Source organism: Echinops telfairi, unplaced genomic scaffold (assembly GCF_000313985.2).
Source record: "Echinops telfairi isolate 266 unplaced genomic scaffold, ASM31398v2 ScPeMD7_9;HRSCAF=40, whole genome shotgun sequence".
NCBI lineage: Eukaryota > Metazoa > Chordata > Mammalia > Afrosoricida > Tenrecidae > Echinops > Echinops telfairi.
The window spans coordinates 63,404,707-63,414,662 of record NW_022103906.1 but is presented as its reverse complement, the minus strand read 5'-3'; positions in this window follow the sequence as shown (position 1 = coordinate 63,414,662).

Genomic DNA, 9,956 nt, shown 5'->3' with positions numbered 1-9,956 from the left:
AAATCTTTCCTAGTTATTTTCTGAAAGACTGTGTTAATTTTTTGAGGGACACTCTTCATAGTTAGGATTTTTAGCATTTTTACTTCATGTAGGACATTTTATCAACCACAGTGTGTGCTTGAACCTGTGAAGAATTTCAAAAGGAGAGGGTTCCAAATTAAGTTCCCTGCTGATTCCCAAATTTGAAAAAAAAAAAAAGAATAGTAAGGAAACAACCATTAAATTTCTTACAATAGCTAGACTATTTCATTCAGAGTTTTGCTGAAACAATATTTATATTACCTGTATATGTAACTGTTGTGAAAATTTGAATTTTATTAAAAGTGAACTATATCAAAGGTATTTTAAAGATGTTGTCTCTTGTAAGACTTAAAGCAGTACAATTAGGTAGCTATCATTATTTAATTTCACAGGTAAGGTAAGTTCATTATAACCTTGTCCAACAGCAATCCATTTATTAAAAGGTGAAGCCAAATTTGGGACTCTCATTTCATGGTTTCTACTTTCTTTGTTGTGCTACAATAAACCATTGTGGAAATGTATTTATAATTGTTGTTTGCTCATGAAATGACATTAAGATTTCTTTTTTAATAATAAAAACAGAATAAATGATGTTACATATTAGAATTATTAATATTAGTGTTTAGAATCATATTTTGTCTTGGATATGATTATATTTATGTAACCTAGTTTTGTGAGGCAAATCTTCAGGTATGCATTTGTTAACATTGGTTCTGTTGTGCTATGAATATTTGGTCACTATGATGTGAAATGACTCAAAGGCACCTGACAACAACTTATACACATATAATTAGCTGTATAAAGTTGGTTCCAGAGTTATATTGCTGAGGAAAGTCAGAACTAGCTAAATTAATCCTATGGGAATTACATTGCCTTGATCAGCTTTTAGTTGATGACCATAAGGAGGGGAGGCCAAGAAAGTCTCCTCAGAGATTTATTTCATCCCTTAAGTCCTTTCCTTTTCATAGTTGGAATTTTATAGAAAGTCTCTTTACCGTCTTGAAGGTACTTTATAAATCATTAAAATAAGCATGTTAAATGTTAAACAGTAGTTTCTTTTAGAGAAATTGGTGTACAATTTTAAAATTTTATTAATGCAATAAAGATTTTTGCACAAACCAACTATTATAATTGGAGCTTTGAAATAAACCAATAAGGATGTTAACATGTACATATATTTATATATGTGCCTTTCCCTTCTCTTCATAACTTGATATTTTTATTGTAAAAATGCTAACCAGAAAAATATTCGCCCCGTAAAACAAAATGAAAATACACGTCAATTTCTTATTTTAGTATAATATTTCAACTTACTTTTCATTCCAATATTCTTTTGTCTCAACAACTTTTCCTCCTGTCTTATTTCAACATAAAGCTAGATAGATGCATTTTGAGAGCATGACTGATTCTTAGTTTTCATTTATTTTTAAAGAGAAAGCCCTACTTTTTCCTCATGTATTGTTGTAATTATCTTTTGGTAATTTTTCATTGTTCTGCTTTTAAAAAATATTAATAGGAATAATTTCTTCCTTTTGTTAAGCATATTTTACAGAATATTCCCATGTATTTCTCTACTTATTTGTATAAATGCATATCAATAGTTTTAGAAGAATCAGTAGTAACATATTGTTTGTTTTATTGATATTATTGGACTACCTATCAAAAAATGAATATACTTTCTTCAATTATGTCCATACCAAAGAATAATTATTCAATACAGAAATTTACAAATGCATCAATATTGATAGGCATATTAGAAAATGAAAAGATTATTGATCATAGTTAATGAAAGGCTTCAGTATATACAATGTCTCCATTAGGGTGATCCTGTGTTTAAGGAACTGTGCTACCCACAGGTCAGAAGTTCAAACCCACTAGCCACTCCATTGGAGAAGCCAAAATGATTTCCTCCCGTAAAGATTTGCAAGCTTGAAATCTCTGTGAGTCAGAAGGGATAGCAGTGAATGTTTTGATGTGTTTATGGGAAGGAACCCTGGTTGTGCAGTAGGCTCAGCACTGTATTGTTAACCAAAGATCTGGGTTTGGGACCCACCCGTGGCTCCATGGGAGAAAGATGAGGCCATCTATTTCCCTAAAATTTATAGCCACAGGTACCCTGTGTAGAAGTTCTATTCTAACCTAATAGGCTCACTGTAAGTGGGAATCAACTTGATGACCGTGTGTTTTAATTTTTGTTTGCTTCTGTTATGTTTCTGATATATCTTAGAGTTGTTTTAGTCCAATTTCCTTTAATCCAGTCAATATATAATTAGCATGCAATCACGATTTCCAGATATGATGGTGATTATATATTTTGTGATGAAAACGTGTCTATCCATACCTTATAATAATGAACAATGGAAGGAGGAAAATGAATTTCAAACCAGTATCATTTTATATTATATGATCACAGGATAATTCTTTGAATATATTTGACTACTAAGAAATGCATTAGAAGAAATTTGTTATCTGATTAAAAAATTATCAACCCTTATGGTAGTTGTGATAAATAGTTGCAGCCTTATTTATATGTATTAGAAAACCCAGTTCACATGGCCTTCATATGAGCAGTTTGAGAATAAAAGCTGTAACTTGGAAGATGACATTTGAAAAACAAGAGACTGTTCTCCCGGCCTCATGAGGCCCACTGAGCATGAAACGACTACTGGCACCGTGGTGGCCTCATATTATCAAATAACTGGAGTGTAGTTGATATACCAGCAGTGACTGGAGTCTGGTTCTGGCTCATAAAACAGACCTTTTCATTCTCTGTTATGTTCTGGTTCATGAAGGCTACAATATGTAGAGAACTATGTACATAAATTGTAGTATATGATTTCTCCTAGCTTTTGGATAACTCCTTTATGAAACTTAGATGGAAAAAACTGAAGCTAGAATTATAAGATGCAGTAACGATAAAATAATGGTCACTTTATTTTGCAAAAAGTTATTCTTTTAATTTCAGAGATTTATAAACATCATTTCAGTCAATATTTCATGTTAAATGTAGCATATCACAAATCAAGAAAGATGCTTGGATCTAGCACCTAAGACTGCTCTAAGAATATACATTAAATATTCAATATATTTCTATGATGATGATGACTTAGAACAAATAGTTTACCACACCTCATTTCCTTGTTAGGTATTAATTATTTATTCAGTCATCCATTGCCTGTTTAGTGGGGGTCAAATATGTAAAGGGAAGAATGTTGCTAATTATATTTGAATCTGTTTTCCATTTGTAGTGAGCAGGAAAAAGCAATTGTATTATTTTAAAACCTTATTATTGACATAGTCCATTATTTTAGGCACAATGAAAAAGGAAGAAAGGATTTATTGAATAATCAAACAGAAAAACATATTTGTTTCATTTCCTAATTTTCAACTTCTCAAGATTTTCTGCATGTGGGGTAAGCTTTACTATAAAGGCAGAAATAGTTCATATTTCTACTCAGGACACCCCTTTTCAGTGACGTTCATTTTCCTCCTCTGAGTGATGGAAACAGTGAATTAATTGCTAGTCAAAAGGTTGGTTGCAACTTTACCCTTGAAAATCATTCTGAGCATTTCATTCTTCATCTTGTCTCTAGCCTCGGCTTATCAGAGCAGTGACTTCCAGGGGGGTTTCCCCTAAAGGGGTATGGAAACATCTAGTGACTGGGCGGACCCTTTCTCTTGCTGTTGATTGTGCTGAGCCATGGAATTGGTTCTGGCTCATAGTGACTCTATGTACAACAGAACAAATCACTGCCTCCTACTGATCCATCCTCCACATTGCTAACACTAGCAATTTAAATACAACCACTGTGCCAATCTATCACATTGAAGGTTTTCCTTTTTCACTGATCCTCTACCAATGTTCTTCTCCAGAGACTGGTCACTCTTAATAACATCTCCAAAATATGTAAGAAAAAGTCTCACTATTCTTGCTTCTAAGGAGCATTCTGGCTGTAATTCTTCCAGTCCAGGTTTTTATTTTCTTCTGGAAACCCACAATGGAGTCCATATTATATGACAGCCGCATAACTCAAAGTCTTCCACTCTTCTCTGCATTCCGTATTCCGCGACCACCTTTCACGTGCACGCATCTAAGGTGACTGAAATATCGTGGCTTAGATCTCGCATACCTAAGGCTTCAAAGTAGACATCTTTGTTTCTTAACCCTTTAAAGAGCAGAAATTTCATCCAGTGAACTAAAGCATTTGGTTTCTTCACTGCTGCTTTCAGTCAAGGTCACTGATTATGAATTTTAGTAAAATCAAATCTCTGACAGCTTTTATACAGGCATTCCGTCCTGTACCATGATGTCACGTTATTAGTGCACATAAAAGGATATTGCTTTTCATTTAACTGAGTTGCAATCCACATGGAAGGGCTTTGGTCTTCATCCATAAGCGCTTCAGATAACTTTCAATTTCAGAAAGCGAATTTGTGTCATCTCCATATCACAAGTGGTTAATGAGGCCTCCTCCACGGCTGGACATACAGACTGTGGATGGGAACGGATACAGCCCTGAGTCACACCTTTTATGTTTCCAAACACTGCTGTAGCCTGCGCTCTGTTCAAATGACTTCTTTCTGTGTTTTTTTATGTACATATATTACAAATGAGCATAACTATGTGTTCTGGAATTCCTTTCTCTTCAATGCTACCCATAATTTGTTATGACTCACACAGTGAGATTCATTTCATAGTCAATAAAACATGATTAAACTTTATGGTATCCTGTGTTTAGCCAAGACCTATCTGACATCATAAATGAAGTATCTCTTCCCACATTCTATTTTGAATGCAGCTCAAGTATGTAGCAGTGAACTTTTGATACATTGCTGTAATAAGTTTTTAAATTATCTTCAATGAAATTCTTCTTTTATATGATATCAATGTTGCTATTGTTCAGTAATGTCTACATTCTAGTAGATCACCTTTCTTTGGAGTGGGCATGTGCACCTCTTCCAGTCAGTTTTCCAGGTAGCTGTCTTCCACATGTTTTGACTTAGATGAGTAAGAAACTCTGGCTTCTATTTGCTGAAACATATCACTTTCTCTTCCATCAATCACCAAAGTCTTATTTATTGCCAATGTCTTCAGCACAGCTCTGACCTCTTCCTTTATTTCCATTGATTCTTGATCACATGATGGTTCCTGAAAAAGTTAAACTCCATCCAATTATTTTCTGTACAACAATCTGGTATATACTTTCCATCTTCATCTGATGCTTCCTGATTTGCTCAATATTTTGTCCATCAATACTTCAGTACTGCAACTAGAAGATACATTTTTCTTTCAGTGCTCTCAGGTTTTGAACAGCCAGATGTTTTTATTTCCCTTTGGGTTTTCCAACTCAAGTTGTTAAGTGTATTATAATACTTTACTTGGTCTCATTTAGCCATCCTTCGGAATGTTCTGGTCACCTTTTACTTCATCATTCTTCTTACACCCCCATCTTCTCCAGTGACTATCGCTCTCTGTGAGCAACTGCAAGTCTCAGTGGCCCTTTCTTCCTTTGTGTCTTTATATTGGCCTTTTGCCTTTTTCATGCTCGTAATCTTGATGTGATTTACAACTCATCCGGTCGTTAGTCACGAGTGTTTGATGTATCCAGCCTATTCTAGAGATAGTTCTGAATTGACGGTAAAATATCCTCAGGGCCATTATAAAAAGGAGCCTTGGTGGCAGCAGGGCCCTGATGATATCGTGGTTACACGCTTGGCCGCTAACTGCAAGGTTGGTGGTTTGAAATGTCCAGCTGCTCTGTGGGAGAAAGAAAGGGTTTTTTTTACCCCTGGGAAGAGTTACAGTCTCGGGCACTCACAGCCATAGCTTTCCCTGTCCTACAGGGTTGATCTGCGACAGCATTGACTCAACAGCAGTGGATTTTTTGAGTTTTTGAGGAGGTACTTAATATCGTACTTCAGCTCTTACGGTCTCCTGTTCATGTTCTTCAGCTTCAGCTACAAGTTGCACGTGAGAAATTGATAGTCTGTTCTGCGTCAGCCCCAAGCCTTTTTCTAATGGTATCCAACTTCTCTCTTTTCTCTTTCCATTTTTGAAACCCTTTATGTTTTATTTATTTATTTCCTATAACTGTAAGTCAAAAAGTACTGCTAGAAATCACAAAACTTCATTAAACAAAAATATCAAAATGTGATGATCGTGATCCCTGACACATTCTTTTGTTTTCTTTACCTGAAGCCTAACTCTACCCTGCCACATTCTCCATCTAGACCTGTAACTATCTGAAGTTGATGATTCCATCTCTAAGCCTTCCACTAAGAATTCTGTGTCCTCTGATTGACCCTAAACCAAAACTACAAGTTTACCTTCGTCCAGGGACATAGACCATGTTTCTTTTAAAATATTCTTTGAATTGGGGGAACCATTACAGTCTGTAGGAAAATAAAAGTCTCTTCAGTCAGCCTTTATCATTCTCAAAGACTGCAACAAATGCAATGTCTCGATGGCAAACAAGATTCATCAACTTTCCCGAGCCTACTCTCCCAAATTCAGCTTTAACTTCTCTTAATTTATTTATACGAAACTCCAGGATCATCTGTGTTCTTTGAGAAAATCTATAAAGATTAGCTCTTAACAATAAATAACAAAACTCGTCTTCAGAACCTTCTGCGCCACCTCTCCAGTCTTCAGTGAACGGATCAAGCAGGTTACTGTGAAAACCACTGTTACGGGTGGACTTTGCTCTCCATATCCTCCTAGTGAAATCGAGTCTCCTTTGTGATTACATTTCATCTTCTAACATCATCTTCATTACCTTTCATGTTGCTTAAAAAATTGGTGCAAAGGTGGGTTCTTTGAGCTTGCTGATCCTCATGCACTACTTTTAGGATTCTTAGAACTTGAAGGTTTGCTGCAGCCAACTTTAAGATGTTCACACCAAATTGAAAATGCTGAACCATCGGAGATAAAAACTTCAGGAAGTATGGCAACGTTGGCAATTTCATGGTCTACTTCACCAGATTTTAAGTTTCGACTATGGTTTTCTCATTCATCAAGTTGGATGATTTTTCCTGTCTTGGATCATCTTTTATGCTTTTCAACCTTCCTTAAAGTGCTTGATTCACCTAAGAATATTGTTTTAAAAGCTATTTTTTTCTGTAAACTTTGTGCATCCTTCAATAATATCAAAAAATGTCTACTTGGATTTTATTTTTCATAAATTGCTATTAGTCCTGACCTCTGCTCTCCCTCAATTGGCTCTTGAGGCTTTTCATGAAGCATGATGTCTATACTTCATCCCCACACACTCCTTCCTTCATCTGTATTTGTTTAATCTACTTTTATATCTCAAAAGTTACTGAAATAAAGCATGCACTATATTAATAATACCTAATTGAACATAACAAAGAAATATATCCCAAAATGAGATTATAACTACAGGTCTAGCAAAACATACACCAACTGCCATCAAGTGGATTCCAACTCCTAGTAAACCTATATAAGGGTTCTGCGGCTGTGAATCTCTAAGGGAGCAGACAGCCTCAACTTTCTCCTCTAGAGTGACTGGGAGGTTTATATTGCCAGCCTAGTCATGAGAAGTCTAATGTTTATCTGCCAAGCTACCAGGCCTCCTTCAATCACAGGTGCAGAGCCTAGTGGGTTTATAACACATATGCAATCCACAACAACCTCCAAGGAAGTTGTTCTTTCGTGGCCGATTCTGAGTCCACTGGTTCTTTTGAAGGAAGGGATGACTATCTTTAAGAGGAGAGCATCTGTGTCCGAAGGAGAAGAGAGGGGACTGTATCAAGGTTGCATCATTTCACCATATTTACTCAATCTGTATGTGGGGTATATACAGTCCTAGAAGCTGGACTACATGAAGAAGAACAATCCTCCATCAGGGTTGGAGGAAGGCTTATTAACAACCTTTGGTATGTAGATGACAGAACCTCACTTGGCCGAAAATGAGGAGGACTTGAAGCACTTGCTGACATAGATCGAGGATGACAGCCTTCAGTGTGGATTACAAGTCAATATGAAGAAAAGGAAAATCCTCACAGATGGACTAATAGGTAACATCACGATAAATGGAGAAATGTTTGATGATGTCAAGGATTTCATTCAAATCAACGTCCAGTCAAGACATCAAATGACACATTGCATTGGGTAAAGCTGTTGCTCAAGCCCTCTTTAAATTGTTGAAAAGCAAGTTGCCACTTGAGGTTAAGTGTGCCTTACCTAAGCCATGGTGTTTTCAATAACTTCATGTCCATGTGCAAGTTAGCCGCTGAATAGGGAACACCAAGTAGGAATCAAAGCAATTGTGTTATGGCTCAATTATATGTTGAAATATATTTGAATTAAGAATTGAGAGTACCATGGAGTGCCAAGAGAACAAACAAATCTGTCTTGGAAGAAGTACGCCCAGAATGTTTCTTAGAAGCAAGGATGGTGAGACTCTGTCTTTTGTACTTTGGACATGTCCTCAGGAGAAACCAGTCCATTGAAAAGAACATCATGCTTGGTAAACAGAAAGACTCTGAAAAAGAAGATGACCCTTGAAGAGATGGATTTATCCAGTGACCGCAACACTGAGCTCAAACATCATCCCGTTGTCGGGATGACCCAGGACAGAGCAGTTTTAGGCTGTTGTGCTTACGTACTTAGGACTTGGAACTGACGTGAATACACCTAACAGCAACGGTGACACGTTCTGATCTCAGTTTTTCTATTCTTTTCCTCATGAGACTATTCTAAGCTGGCACACTGGAAAATATATGAAACAGAAACTCACATCGATAAATAGATGGTTGATTATGGGATATAGTATTAGTATGGTCTATTGATTCAAACATTATGTAGAAAAATGAATACAGTGATTTTAAGTATTAAAACTCCTCCGTACTTTGTACATTGTACATTGTAGAGGGCAGACGTATCATCTTGATCATCCTAAAAATATGAAATTTGCGAAGTCATTATATGTCTTTATCTCATACATTCCTTTAACATCAGTTTTGCATAAGTATAATGGCAAGCACATTTATCAAAATGCTGTTATCCTGGATCAACTCCCCAAACATTATAAATAAAATATCTCTTCATTTTCTGGACTATTCAGCCTTATGAGACACAATGAAAAGATAATCGGTTTCAAAGTCAAGTCCCAAAACATTTGAATCCTAATATTCTCTAAAGGTGTACTATAGAGAAGATAAAATGAAATAGATGTTTTTTCATTATCCTTAGAATTTCGCTTTTACTAACACAGCATTTTTGTGTTATTTTCCATTGATCAGTTAGATTTTAATTGCTATACTAACTGGTGTTTGAAGACTCCATGTGTACACACATGTATACAGTCCTACACTCACACACACAATATCTAGCATCTAACTACGACTTGAATCTGGACCAAATAAGTCATATGCTTTTCAATGTGGACAACTAGGGTCAAAGTGTTAGTATTATTTTCTTTTCTACATCTTTCTCTTTCTATATCTGGGCTAAAAAGTGCAAGGCTTGGTATCCTAGAGCCTATTGATTATGCAAATTATTTTGATTACTACTTTAATCATTTCTACTTTTTAACTGCCTCTGCATTGAGGAAAAAACACCAGCTGCTGACATTAAAATTTTGTTGTACACTCATTAGAGGAATGTATTAGGAAATATTTTCTTGTGTGTTTATGCAGAACACACACAAAAAGATAATTCATGTTAATATGTACATATCTCCAAATGGCAACATCTAAGGAAAAAGGATACAAAATTTCCCCAACACGTGTTATTTCCTAAATGTAATATTATTTAAATTGTTTTAAAAATTTACAAATTTCTCTGAAAAGGTGTAACTGTTTTACATATAGCATGTAAATAAATATAAATGTTACTTACATATCAACCTTTGTACTATAAGAATAATCACTGAAAACCTTATAGTATATAAATTAATATCTGCAACATTTCT